The 15,249-nt window shown below is 42.3% G+C and overlaps 1 long non-coding RNA gene across 2 annotated transcripts in view; it reads right to left on the reverse strand.

Moving 5' to 3' along the window:
- Positions 1 to 15,249, reverse strand: part of LOC118173958 — a 46,401-nt gene that overhangs the window by 24,311 nt on the left and 6,841 nt on the right. Inside the window, exon 1 of one of the 2 annotated variants that reach the window (XR_004754474.1) lies at positions 13,539 to 13,557. The exons of the other annotated variant lie outside the window; for it this stretch is intronic. This is a non-coding gene — a long non-coding RNA (uncharacterized LOC118173958). Of the gene's footprint in view, positions 1 to 13,538; positions 13,558 to 15,249 lie in introns of those variants that run through there. 2 annotated transcript variants of the gene reach the window in all.

A 15,249-nucleotide genomic window follows, 5' to 3' on the forward strand; every position in this document is an offset into this window, starting at 1 on the left:
TTTCCAATATCTACCCAATCACATTATTTCCCACAATTAGAGATGGATCAAGGTTGGAAATCCAAATTCAGACACCGAAAGACCTTTCATTAATGGTGTGGGAGAAAGCAGAGATGTTGGATTTAATTTCCCAAATTAAAACCAGCACAAATTGGATCCAGGAGGAAGAGCATCCAAAGGCATCAGCTACAGCAAAGTCTTGGTTAGCTGAAATCTCAGGGAATGAATTGCAGTAACGTTTCACAGCACACAAGTTTGTAAAACAGAGAGCTGCTGGCATGGAAAAATGCATCTGGGCACATGCACGGAACCATTAGCAACTAATTTTTGGTGGCATAGGATAACTGGTCTTAGCTGCTTGAAGCTGTAACTCAGCAGTTCAGATTCTTTCCCGCTCTCTAATGTTCAACTTAGTGCCCTCGTGGATGCTTCCCATGTTGTGAAAAGCAGCCATGTTAATCAGGCAATTCTATGGGCTTTGAACTAATAATGTTTGAGTATCCACATCCTGGCTTTCACAGATATCATTGCAATCATTTGCATTAATTAAAATTTATAAGTTACCTCTTTCCAGCTGAGGCATAGTGAGCCACCAAGTCAAAACTTAAAGTCCATTGCAAAACACTATTCTGATGAGATTAAATTACAACCAAATTTCTCATCAGACAGCTAGTATGGAACCTGAGAAAATTGTCTTTCCCAATACCCACCTCCATGTCAGAGGAATTTCTCCCTGGGGTAAGAAGATTAGGTTGACCCTCACACCAAGAGGTTATATCTGTGCATCCAAAGCAGTGATCTAGATGCAGTTCAGTTTGGTTTTGTTTTTTGGTGTTCTTTTTTGTTTGTTTGTTTTTAAATCTTTGCTAGATTCTACTCACATTTAACTGAATTACTATATAGTCCCTTTATTTTCTTTCTATTTTTCCATTCTACAGAGTGCTTATTGTTATTGGTTTTTTAAGCTGAGGCTCAAGGATCACATTTGATTGCACAGGACAAACCATTTTAAGTGGTAAATCTTAAGGACGGAAAAAATGAAAATTATGTAATTTAATAATGAACCGCAACAATGGAGCTCAATCTTCCTGCATATTATTGACAATGATCATCTCCGGCTGCCAGCACTGCTGGCTGTGAGGATTCAAGATTTTCCCTGTGCCAACACAGACCTCACTCCTATTTCCAAGTTTTCCAAGTGCAAACAGAACACAGGCTGCTTTGCATTACTGGGAGGCCTGTCCATTAGTTTTCCATGAAAGTTTCACAGATTTTTACAACTTGGTGTGTGCATACAGGCATGCAGCATCTTTCCTGAAAGATTTTGTTGACCTCAGTTCAAAACACCTGGACAAAGACAGGGATTTGGCTGCAGAAAGAGCACCTTATGCACCTCATAAAGCTTGTCTTTCAAACCCGGCGGAGGATAGTCTTTGCTCAGTACAACCTGTGGCAAAGCATTTCTGTTGGAGCGGGCATTTAAAAGCCAGCAGAAAACCCCTTGCCATGAAGCCACATTGCACCTCTCCACATCACATTCCTCGGGCAAATCCAGCCCCTTGCCTTTTGTTTCCAACTTACTCTATTTCACGTTCCCTGAATTTGCATTTTGAAGTGTCTGGATTTGAACAAAGCCAAAATCTCAGCTGAAATCTCACTCCACCCTGGCAGCCACTGCCGCACTCATTGTCCATGCTAGGTGGAACCATATGTGGAGCGTGAGGTTTTGAGCCTGCTGTCAGCCAGGTTTCAGATGCAAGCCTTTCAACAGCATTAAGCTCACAGTTGTAGCTAGCCTACAAATTTTACCTGAATTGCTGACAGTATTTCAAGCTCTTCATTGCTTTGGTGGAGAAATTGCTGTCCGGCAGATTGCTCCCTTAGATTAATAGCGCAAGGTGATACACAGAGCTGCTTGTAGTTAGCTCGTATTCAATTGGTAGGTCCTTAATCATAAGTAAGCTCAACATTTTGAAATTAATTAGGGAAATGCTTCTAAGGTATATTGATGTTGATAAAGATGAAAGTGTTAATGATTATCAAGACTTTTATATTGGAGGCAAGCTGCCATATTTCTCATTGCTTCTACAGAAAGGTCAGTGCCTCAATTCCAGATGATCAAGATGGCCTCAAGAAGAGGAGACAAAGGCTATATAAAGTGATATGGGAAAATCAATTCTAACAAAATAAGCTACAGCCCAAACCTCCATCAGAAATTCCAGTGAAACTTAAGAAAAATAAAATCCAAACCCTCCAAGAAAACAATCTGGAGATTCAAGTAAATCAGATTGCCTAAACTATAGATTCATTTCCTTCTTGTAAAACATCTGTGGATGCTTCTCACATCCTGGCCCTTCCACCCACTCCCACATTCCCGCACCCAAAAAGCAAAAATGAGATCGGCTCTTAGGAGGCTGGCTAGCACGAGCGCTTGAGTGCCAGGTATGTGCAGCTGTATGCTTGATTGCTAATCCATCTGCAAGACTCGGCATGGGCCACTTTTGTTTGAGCCTCAAGTAAGGATGGGAAAATGGGTTGGAATAAATAATGCAAAAGTCTTTGGCCTTTCGCCTCTTTTGAAAGCTGAACTGAAAACAAAAGTTCCTTCCAGGTTCTCAAGCGCTCACTCAGTGCCACCCATTTGCTTGTGCTGCCTCTCCATTTTCAAACTCCATCTGGCAGAGCAGGCCCTAAAATGCAGGGAGAGCAGCTTTCCACAGTGCCCTCCCGGGCTAGAAGCAGGGGCTTAGCAAACCTTGCAGGAAACCTGTCTTGAAGCTGATGTTTTTGCATCAGAAAGGTTCTTTGAGTACAGGTAAATATTCAGTGTTGAAGAAGGTGAGGGAACAAGGTGTTTAACCCAGACCTAAACCTGGGACTCAACTCTGTACATCTTAAGAACTGGATGCACCCAGAGTGGGTAAATGGAGTTAACAGAACATGCAGAAGAAATTTGTAGTTCAGCTGAAGAGCCATGTTTGCCTCTCACTGGTTTGTCCTTTCTTGTTCTGGCTCTGCCCCATTTCTTTTCTCAGTGGGCCAGGGGTGTTACCAAGCAACATGGTAATCTTGGCCCAAATGCTAAACCATAGATTTTTGTGTAACATCAGTGAATAAAGTTATTTAATATCCTGCCTGAACATTGTCCTAAACCTCTGGGTACACGCTAAGGAATGCCAGCCCCATATGACTTTCATGCAAAAAAGACCAAGGCTCCCTCCTGATTGTTTTAAGTCACCATTTCTTGACAGATGAACATCTCAATCAAGGCTTTTCAAAGCCATTTTTTAGGAAGTGAGATCTAGTCACAAACACCCAACCTGACTGAGGTAAGGCACCAACCCGAGGGACAGGAACCCAGCTGCCAGACTGTCCATGGTTAGAAAGGAACCTTGAACAGAGGTTCTGCCTCCTAGGGACAGTCCCTAACAGGTGGGGTACCATTAACCCCTCACATATCACAGACTGGGACTGAGATTCAAAAACTCAGCTCCTACTTCTACAGCAGTATTTCCCCTCATCCTGTTCCCAAACTGGCTGTAGGGTCTTGTGACCTGGCCTCCTAGGAGGCCCTCAAACACCACTGAATCTCCCTCAGGACTCACTCCCATCCTGTCCACCACCCCATGTCCCAGCTCTCCAAGTGGCAGCCAGGAATGTTGCCTGATGAAAGCACAAGGGGAGGGAGCACGGTCCTGTCTCCTGCACCCTGCCCACAGCTCCTGGGCAGAAAAGAGCTATTCCCTGCTCAGGCTGCGAAAAGGGCTTAGCTGCCTCCCTCCCCTCTCCGGGAAGAAATGGATCCATCACAAGGTGCTTAGTGGGATGAGCTGTCCCCCCCCTCAAATCCCAGGATTTGCAATTTGTGCAGCTTCGGGGCTGTGGGAGGGCACCGGACTCGCTCTCCCTTTCCATTTGACTCAGTCTTCTCATAGCAGGGATTATCCTCGTCTATCAAAGGGAAAGCTGCGGAGCAGACGTCCGCCTATTCTTCCCGAGCACTGAGCCTGACAGCCGGCTTTTCAGCCCCGCTCACATTACCAGCTGCCCTACAATGAGGGAGCTAAACTCCACACAAGGCCCACATGGAGCTCCAGAAGGAGCTGGGGGGCTGAAGGGTGCGGGAGGGGAGAGGGGGTTGAGTGGTGCAAGGGAGAGGAACAACTCATGCAGATGAGGGAGAGTTAATCCTATTTAGCACATGTATATTATCAATGAGTGTGTGTGGTGGGGAAAGGCAGGGGGGGAACCCCCCACTGCAGGCAGGCGGAGGCAGACAAAAAGGTCATTCATGTGTGGCTCACAGAATTAAGAAGGTACCACAATCTGCTGCTGGTTTGGCTCCAAATGCTTCTTCGTATTCAAGTCAAAGCCCCTTCCCCCACCCGACCTGCAGAATTTCCTCGCTTCCCTGTCCCTGCCTCTCTGGGCGAGCACCCAGCCAAGTTTTACTTTCCGTCCCTTCTGCTGGCACGGGGTGGGTGTTGGGTAGCAGCATTTCAGGGCCAACTCAACACCCCAGCCTCAAAGTTTCAGGCTATGTTAACATCCAGACTTCAGAATTGCAACCTTGGCACGGTCTTCCACGTGCCCCAAGCATTATCCAAGAGACAGCTCAGGACCCACTTTTGCAAGGCTGTGGACCCACAGCTGAGCAGAGCATCCAAAACGCTGAGCCCTTCAGAAATTTCATCTATGGGATATAATACTGAGATAGCAGCCCAAGATCTCAGGAATATTTTGGCAAAGTGGTTTGACTCTGGACTGTCATTAGCTGTGGCTTTGCAATAAGACTTCGAATTTGTGAAGATCCTCTTTGTCCGAATTTTAACCCAAGAGCAAGACACCAGGTGACTTTTTGCATCCTCCCACCTTGGCTGTAAAGCACGGCTCTACCTTCCCCTGTAAAGTCTCTGCTTCCTCGAGAGCCGATGAAAAGGAATCCAAAACTCAGGGTTCTTTTAAATAACAGTGTGGGGATGAAAGACCAGGGCTGGAGTAAGTCATTTGAAATGCATAAGACATCTCAGGCTTGAATCTACAGGCTGTCCCTTTAGAGAAAAAGCAAAATGTATTTTGGACAAACCACTTGACTGCTAATGAACCACAAACACAAACATTGCTCTGTAATTTGCATTCAGTGCCGGAGGAGACCCGCGGTACCTCTAATGAGCACTGCCAGCCACCCTTTTCCAGGGAGAACTCCCCAGCCACCGAAGAGAAGCCGGCAATTCCTCCGGGGCCCCTGCACTGGCTAACTCCAGGCTTTGGATGGCTGCTTTTGCTGTGCTGCGTAGCTCCCGCTTCACCCCCCAGTAATCTTCTCGCCTTCTCCACAGGAATCGGGGATAGAGGAGCTCTCTCCTCCCCTACTGTACATGCTCATAGGTTTTAATCCAATTAAACCGTTCTCTCTCCTTGACAGATTCTCTTTTTTCTTCATTTGCTTTCAATAAAGAAGCATCATTTGCTTGGGAGCATTCCAGGGTTGCAACAACAGGCCCTCTGCTTACATGTGTCGCTTACAAGTGGAAAACTGCAAACGAAGCTCGCGGTTTATTTTAGGAGGGTGGAAATGGCCTTGCTATTTAGAGTTTTTTTTTTTTTTTAATGCTTTTAAAACCTTATTAAGCAAATTAAATTTCAAGACACATCTCACTCTTTCATTCTGGGAAGTCCCTTCCTGAATCCTTTCTTGTACCAAATTGGTATTTCAGCATAGGCGTGCCCACTGCCTGGCTCCCACAGACCCATCAAGCATCGATTTTGACACTTAACAGAATTAGAAATGCCAGCCATCCAAACCTTGATGGCTCTTCACAGGGAATGAGCACTAACCTCCATTAGGAGGCTTCCTTTTATCACATAGATCCTCTTATAATTTAATTTGCAGTGAAATTCTCCCGTCTCCCCAAACCTTGCCAGCTGCCAGACCCATTCCTCTACCGCCAACACTTACTCCTCAATCAAACAGACCTATATCCAATGCTTTCCGCAATTTAAAAATCATCACTCATACCCGCTTCCCTCTGCTGGAAGAAAGCCACAGTCAATGGGTGAATCAGGGCTGTGCCTTGTACCCGAGTTAATAAATGTTGAAAAGAGGGTGAGCCAAAGTCCTCTGTAAATATCTCTTGTGCCAACCTAATAAACTTAATGTCATAATGCAAAGCTCCCAAGTTCCTCGTAAAACTGTGCCTGAAACTGAAGATAGTAGCAGTGAAAAACTCAAACATTGTTGCTCTGTGAATCCTCCAGCCCTCAAGCAAATAGCTAGCTGTACAGAAACAAAGTAAGGAAAACACAACTCAAAGATAAGTGGAACTGCTCTTAATGTGAGGCAGTGCGCTACCTGGGTTTGATCCAAAAATTAGTCAAGTTCTTCATTTAACTACAGGGGGTGGTTGGATTAGGTCCCACTTGGCTGATGTGCTGGGGGCAGGAACGTGTGATTCTGTGTCTTTCTCCTCCTTTTAAATGCTCTCAGATTCTTACGGTATTTTACCAATCATTCAAGGACTTGATGGATTAGCAGAAAAACAGATCTGGTAGGCAGCTCTTCTGCATTTTACAGTATCCGAAATCCCCATTCAGTTACAGTAGGGAACGTATGCACAGGATTAAAAATTATCCATGATTACAATTTAGAGTATTATAAACCACTCAGCACCTGGAGCCCTAGCGAGGTGATATTTAAAGATTAATAAAATAAGCATTTGAAAATCCACTTCCCCTTTGGTTATTTGCCAGGATCATAGTCCAGAATACAGCATTTTCTGTGCAAGAACTGGTAAGCTGATTAACAGCTAAAGGAGAGCACTCTTCTATAGCTCCTTTGGCATGTTCAGTACAGACCGTATCATCAGCACAAGCAGGGGAAGCTCATTCTGAACTTGTATCTTAATAGCTGAAAAGTCAGTTCTGAGATTATATTTTGATTAATAATTACTGAATGAGAAAGTGCTGTTCAGATATTTGGCCATATTGACTCTCCATCAATTTGGGATTAGTTCCACTGAAATCTATGGGGTTTTGTCTGATGACAGATGGACTTTCATTAAAAACAGGTTTTTGTTCTGAATATGCTTTTAAACTTTACTCCTCAAGACTGAGCAAATGCATTTAACTTTCCCCACCCCAATAGTCTGTTTTGGTCTGGTGTTCAGGGTCCTCTTCAAAGTTTGCTGAAATTAGTGTCTTTCCACTGGCCTCAGTGGGCTGTAGATTGCAACCCAATTCATGAGATGTCTTCATTTAAGTTTGACACCAAAGCCTACTGAAGTGAATTAAGCAATTCCCATTGACACCAATGATCTCCGAACCATGCTCTTTTATCTCCAGCTTTACCTTAAAAGCATTAAAAGAAAATTAAATCAAAACCAGGGCACCTTAGCAAGGTAAATGGCATTTAAACCGTAGAGGACTCTAACCTCTTAACCTGTACATGTTTGGGTAAGGTTTCTTGAAATTAAACACATTTTTCCTCCATAGCGTATTTTTCGCTTCAGCAGTCTACACCACTGTTTCCACAGGAATGGGATTTGATGTTCAGTGAGACTTACCCATGTAACTTCTCAAAGCACAGACAATTGTTGCAATGATGCTACCCATTAACAGTAAATGCTTTCACTGTCTCCAGCTCTATAAACCTCTAAACATTATGAAGAGCTACTCCTTAGTTCCTCCCATGAGGAATCAGAGATGGGACTTCTGTGGACACAACTAAGAAAAGTAAGAAAGGTTCTCCCCCACCCACCCCTTTAGTAGCTGCTTATTGAATGAACATGTAGGAAAGGAGGGGGACTCCAACATCAAGATATAAATTCTTCATCATATAGTTTCCTTTATGCTGTATAACAGAGTTCCCCTAAAATAAATGGAGATGGCATTGAAAATTTACATTCCATTATTTTATTTTTTTACATGATTGTTCCACATACTAAAACCATAAAGTCAGAATAACTTGACTTTATGAATTTAGTTTGAAATTGTTATTTGTGTAGGTGGCATGAGGTAAATGCACACAAGACAGGAAAAGAGGCTATAGAGGCTGGAGCGTGGCATGTTGCTTCAATAGGAAAGGTTTATTCCGATGCCTGTCAATGAAATACCCTGGAGAAAGGAAAAATGTTCCTCTCCTTCACCTTGCTTCTCTGAGCTTACATGCCAGATCCTGGTCTCGCTTTCCTCTGACCAGCCCTCATCACCTCCACTGGCTTTCTAGGAGGGAGTGGAGATTAATGCCCATGTAATGGAGCAGATTTAAGAATTACTTTATTTCGGTGGAAAGGCCTTGTTGTTACTTTAAAATATGTCCTTCTCTTTTTGTCAGACATTGCAATTAATCAAGTCTCCCACCCACTCAGAACCTATCTTCAGAGTTTCTCCATCACTCACATTCTTTTATGGAGGAGGCTTTAGAGTCTGCCAGAATTTATGGAGGAAGTGACACAGATCCAGGCAGGACCTCAGAAATGAAGTTCAGACACTCTCACAGCATCTGAACCTTCTCCCTCCCATCACAGGGCAGACCAGCAGCCAGACCCTCTCTTCAAGTAAAAATCTGCTCCTGCATCCATACGGCTGCAGAGGGTCTCGTACTGTGCTGGGTCTGGGCTGTGCCAAAGAGGAAGCAGACGTATTGAACATGGCAGGTTTGAGGAATCTCAGTGCTCCAATTAGCATAATTAACTTAGAGAGTGAGCCTCACACAGGGCACTGTGCAACCTGATGCCTCCAAGCGAATCAGCCTCACACGCTCTCCCCAGCCCCCAGATCAGCCTTCAAGGGAACCCAGGAGGACCCAACTGGTTTTGGGGAGGGGGCCAGAGCAAGGGGAGAGAGGAACAGCAATCTCAAAGTTTCACTAGCAGTGCAAGTACTTTCCATGAGCAGAATTAATTTAGCCCTTTGCTTTTAACATTACTCTACTAGACTAGGAATTTTGGACTCGTTCTGCCTTGCAGTATCCTATAGGCAGCTTCGCTATCAGTGAGCCCAAGTCAAATTCTGGGGGCAGAGCTGATTGCTCCCAGCTGCCGTGCTGTATTTGGGCCCCAGGTCTGGTTCAGCTTCGTCACCGAGCAGTCCTCTGCAAGCATGAAGTCACCACTAGATGTTATGAGCAGGATCATATATGTACAAGGCAGATCATGGAGAAATGTTTTGTGTATGCTATGAAAAGGGAATCTCTAAAGAACAATGTAAATGTTATGCCTTCTAATTGCAGGGTTTAAAAAAATAGGCCTGGTTATTTGTGGGCTTTTTTTTTTTTTTTTTTTTTTTTTTGGCAAAACATGCCTGTTTTTCCTTTGTCAGTAGGTGTAAGTTGATTTCTGGAGCCAAAAACACCTCTTTTTGGCTACATATCGGTTACTTTTTTTCTCTTAGTAGCATACCCTGGAGGAGCATAACTGAACTGACATAAATTATATGCGGAGGAACTGGGAGTTTAATGAATAGAAGACTCGTGGAATTCACTTGATGTTGGCACATTAACACACTTTTTCCTGTCCGCTGAAAGTAAGTTCTGTAGTTTTCCCACATAAAGTGAGAAGGCAAAAAAACAGAAAGTAAAAGAAAACTTTCAAGACTGAGACCTTCAGGTTCTATGAGCAGTTTTGTCATTCTGTTCAGCCCCTGTGAAATGACTTTTGAATGAACCAAGCTCAGCACAGTGTCAAGGTGGACAGCAAAACTTTTCATATTCCACCTTCAGTGCATGTTTATTAAATGCTTGTAAACAAATAAGCTTGTGATAGTTTTGACTTGAAGTAAAAAATACAGGTGCCAACAACCTGGCCCTCTCAATCATCTTTCAGATTACAAACTCAAGCCCCAAACTGGCAGCTGGGACAAAGTGAATATTATAACAGGCACCGAGTGAGCAGTATCTACACTCTTAGAAATAGCATACGTTTCTGCATTCCCCCCGGTTGTTTAAATATTGCATATTGGCAACTGGAAGCCTTTTTTAAAACAGAACCTGGGTGCATAAATAAACGTGTGCTGACTTGTGCTGACGCTGTTCCAGCATTATAGGAAACACATTTGTTTATCAGGTTTGATTAAAGTTATACGATCCAAGTTCTGCAAGTCAGGAGTGCATTGTACACATCATTCGATAAGGGAGAAGGATGAGTTATGTAAACACCTAGCAACATGTGAGGGAGATTTACTTTAATTGTTTATGTGCCTTTGTGGGAAGATTATAATCATGTTGTTTCATTAAACATAACAGTTGTACAAGTTCTATAAGACAAATTGCCTTTTGCTCTATTCACTTGCAAAGGTCATCCTGTTACCACTGATTAGCACCAGACAGCCAGTCAGACTTTGGCAAAAAGTGAGTTCATTCATAATAGGAATGCAGAGCCTTTCTCAGAATAGGTTTCCCAGTGACTGACTTGGCAAGGACACAATGTAGAAAACACTTCTGCCCAATATCAAACATTCATTCACCTTCTGACAGTTCCAGAGGACATCTATCCTTCACAGCAGCACCGAGCACCACCGGCCTAAGCCTCTGGCTGCATCAGAGCCTCAAATAGATACGTAGAGGTGAAACATGGGTAAATGCTTTCCACATACTGCTAACCAATAGAGCAACCAACCTCATTGTTAACTAATCCCCAGAAGAAATGTTAAAGTTTGGGAAAATATAGCAGCAGCAGAAGCACTCTAGGCCTGTCCTAGCACTAGAGAAACCTCACCCCGATGCCTCCTCCTCTAGGCCCATCTCACTTCATTAAAGGCAGCCCAAGGAGCTGTCATGGACTCTCTTAGCACATACACACACCACTCCCCAGAGCTTGGTAACTATCTTGCTTTGTCTCTTTGATAGGCATGTAGGAAACAAATGAGAAGGAGAAGATGTCTGAAGAGTCCATTAACATTGTTAGGTTAGATGCGTTGACAATAAATCGATTCTTTTTGACATGACTGTCGCAGTAATGAAGGTACATTTGTGGATAACTCTTCTTAATGTAAGATAAGATATGGATGGCCCATGTCTTTCTGACATATGTCCAGCATATCAAAGGGTGGTATAAGAAAAGGTTGTTTTGTTGACGCAATAATCAGAGATAAAGTTTAAGATTAATGATGATGGGTGTTTTTTTCTGTCTGATATTTTGAGGGATAGTCATAGACTGCTGGGGATGGCAGAGCTTGTACCCTACCTTTGAAAAGAAAATGAACACCCAACAAGACCCATATTGAAAGGTCCCTCTTTCCTCTAGAGATGAAAAATGCAGTAAAAGGATAAACATGCCTAAACTTGAATGTCATGCTACATTTCTCCACTGTTTCTGATGTTCTGGCATTTGAAAGGACCTTTCAAAGCTCCTTTCTTTGCTATATAAAAGAAATTTCCAGCACAGTAAAAATATGTATATGAGGGTCAAAGTGGCAAGAGGGAAGAAAAACATAGCAAGTACCAGGGAAGGCCGGAGCTGTGTCATGCGGTAGGAGGGGTAAGCCATGTCATGTCCCAATGATGGTCTGATGCTGTTGCTGGCAACCTGGGAAAGGATGGAGGGATACAGAAAGACATTTCCCTCCTAAACACACACAGGCCTGTCATCTTTCTTTTGCATTCTGCTCTGGGTCCTGCCTGCTGTGTGAAACAAGGCACAGCCCAGGGCTGTCCCAGCTGGCGGGATCCAGACCAGCCCTTAGACCATCAGCATGGTCTTGCTGAAGGCAAAGGCAGCACCAGCACTAGCCCTAGGGTTATTGCACAACTTCTTTTGGCTGGCTGTAAGGATGCCAAAAGAGCAAAGCTTATAGATCTCCCTTGGCAATATTACTCCCCAGTTTGCCAAGATGTACAGCTGATGAAATACTAACATACACTGTAGTGCACAAATTTTAGTCCATTTTTTTCTTAGGTGAGGTATTCAATTAATGTTTGGTGAGACCTCAAATCCACAGAGAAAGGACATTATTACCTTGAATCGCCTTGAAGACAGGCATAATTGTATTGTTAGGATCAATAACAAAACCCTTGGTAGTAATAAAAAACTTATTTTTTTTCCACCTCATAGTATTGTTTCAACTACAGAGAGAATTAACTTTTAATTACTTTGAGAATAAAGAAAGAAACAAACAATTAATTGCCTTCAATTTACTTAGCTAAGCGATGAAGTCATGTGAAACATATTTTGACTGGAGATAGGTAAAAGCCAAATATTTGAAGATTAACACTTCTGAATGTTGGGATAAATTCAGGGTGAAATCCCAAGAACAGAATTAGCCACTGGTATTTTGGTTTTGCATCTAATTTAAAATGGGAAAAGGACCAAGAGTTCATTAAAGCAACTATTTTTGTGATGTTTTTGCAAATTGAGATAATGGATCAAGATGCTTGCTGCTGTGGAGCCAAAAATCAACAGAAACAAAGTGTGCAAGATTTCAGCTTTAAAACCCCCCACCTAGTCCAAACCTCAACTCCCAAAAAGCATCAATCTTGCTCTACCAGAAACCATGAAATCCTTCTGGAAATTCAATTTTCTGTTGAAAAGGTTGAATTTTGAACCTCTTGACTCTAACACCCATGTTTCTAAGCTAACTTGATAGCAGTAGAACGGATTTAAACAAATAGAAAGACTGTTTAAAAAAATCTCATCATTTTTCATCCAAAACTTTTCACTTTGAAATATTTGGGGTGTTTTTGTTTAAGGCTTTTGCTTTTTGCTCTTTTTCATTTACCATCAAGTGTGATGAAATGACTGATGCTTCCACAATTTTTTCCTTACCATTTTTTTGTTGTGTGGTTTGTTTTTTTGTGTTTTTTTTTTTTTTTCCCCCCAGCTCTCTATTTGTTGCTTTTCAGTTTGCATTCAATTGAAGAGTTAAAAAAAAAAAAAAAAAAAAAGAGAGACATTTTTAGAGACATTTTTAAGGAAAACTAAAAAAGACTGAGGCAGAGAGGGACTCATTCCTAAACAGTACAGATACTACTGCATTTTCTGATTGCTTATTCTACATAGTGTACAGGGGAAAAGAAAGGAAAGAAATATCAAGAAATATCTGAAGTGTTAGCATATAAATTATTAACATAGCCAAATTATTGTTTTAACCCCAAATACCCAGTGGATACCCAATTTATTGTGTTACCAGATATAGAAAATATATATTTCTACCATTAAAAGCACTCTAGACTTTGGATAAAACAATTGGCTTTGATCTCCTTACTAGGACATCCTGTAGACACAAACCCATCTCGCCAGTCTCCTAAAATACCATCTATTTGGGTTAATGCATTCCCCCATTAACAACCTGTCAAGGCACACACTAGCAGTAACTTCACAGATTTCCACAGGGACGATTGCCATTTGCATTGGGCCTGCAGTAGCTATGTCCTTGAACATAGCTGCTTTCCTTCCAGCTTTAAGATGGGGGATTCATTCAATACAACTAGCACTAATTAAGTAAATAAATAAATAGCAGCCTAAAGAACCTTTGCTTTGAAGGATTTAAGCATTCTGCTAATGATAACAAGCCTCCAAGGCCATTCAGCAAGGTGCTTTTCTTACCTCTCAAGATAGGCTATCACATAGGGTGGAATCAGAGGAAGAGAAAATGGGTTTGAGGAAGTTATAAAAAGGATTGCATGCAAGCAGTTTGCATCATTACCAACTTAAGGCAGCTGTGGGTCATTCAGCCCAGCCTATATCTCCATTTCCATTTAAAAGTAGGTTTTCTTCCCCACTTCTAAGGAGATATAAATGTATTGGTGGTTGTTTTTCATTCCTGTCCTGCTATGCCAACTCCAGACCTGGCCCTTTGTTTCTCCTTTCTTATTGCTGACCCAGTGAAGGCTCTAGATTTCCTCTCTTTCTATCTCTGCCCGTGGTTTGTTTGTTGAGCATTGTTCGGGTACTGGGTGAGTATTCCTGTTTTCTGACTTTGAAACTGTGACAGGCTGACACTGGTGGACTTTCTGCCTGGCACTGGGAGCGCAGGTTCAGAAACACAGCAGCGAGTTCTCAGGCAGACACACACAGAGCAAAACAGACCTAGCTTTTATGCAGCCCCAGCAATAAGACCACCACAACTCTCTGTGATGGTAGCCTTTCTGTATAGGTGAAATTAAATGAGACTTAAAAGCAGACTGAGGCCTAGGGCTGTGTGTGACATCTCTAAGATCTCACGAGTTGTTCTCACTCGAATTTGGTCTCAAGCTATAAAAACAGGTTAATATTAGCCTGTTCAAACAGATTTTCAGTCAAGGTCTCTCTGAAACAGCTGGAAGAAAAATCCAAATTAAAAATAAATAATAAAAATGTTTTTGAGTTTCAACCCAAACCTGAAGCCGTAAGGATGGGTTCTGACCCAAGTGCTTCAAATTCAGGGAAGGGGTGGGTGGTTTCCAGCCTCACGTTGAAATCCAGCCCCCATCTTCCCAGGGAACTGAAGCTTCCCTTTGGGGCCACCTCTCCACCTGAGTTTGCAGATGACACTGCTGATCTCTGAGATGAAGAACTGGGATTCCAAACTGATTTACAAAGCCAGTGCTGAGTAGATGAGCAAAATGAAATCATAGCTGCCTGACCTGCTTATACACTAAAAGGCCTTGGGAAAAAAATAAAAATAAAAAAATCAATTAATCAATTTGTTTATGGAGGCAACTTGGCAACAGGGAGCACACGGAGCTGATTGGTCGGGTCTGTTAATAAGCCAGTTGAATAGCAGATAGTTGCATCAACTGATTTCAAATTTTGGAGTATTGATTTTTGTTAAGGAGACTCATTTCAGCTGACCCTCCTCCCAGAGAAAGAAACACTCTTCCTTTCTGTCAAAGCAGTAACATGCTGTGGTTAAGAATTACCACGTTGCCATCTCAAGGAGATTTTGGTATATCCAGGGTTTCTGAGCCTGGACTAAATGGAACAGCTGCTTGTCTGCTGCCTCCATGTTTCATGAAGGCACTTTAAGAGACAGTACTCAGGAGATTTTAAAAAGCAATATATTTAGAATTAACTGTAATATTTGCAATATACATTGTTTAAAATAGGTTATGTTCAAAATCTGTGCAAAACAATTTCTAGCATGTTTTAGATGCTAAAAGCATGATAACACTTACAATAAAGAAATACATAAATACTACCCTATGGCTTCTGTAGTTTTATGTAGTAGTTTAGATTACATTTTTAGAGGGACATTCAAAGCCTATGATGTATATGCATTTACAGTCCATGTGCTAAATGGACATTACAAGTGGTTGTGGACATTGCAGTCCACATT

Source organism: Oxyura jamaicensis, chromosome 13 (genome assembly GCF_011077185.1).
Source record: "Oxyura jamaicensis isolate SHBP4307 breed ruddy duck chromosome 13, BPBGC_Ojam_1.0, whole genome shotgun sequence".
Lineage (NCBI taxonomy): Eukaryota > Metazoa > Chordata > Aves > Anseriformes > Anatidae > Oxyura > Oxyura jamaicensis.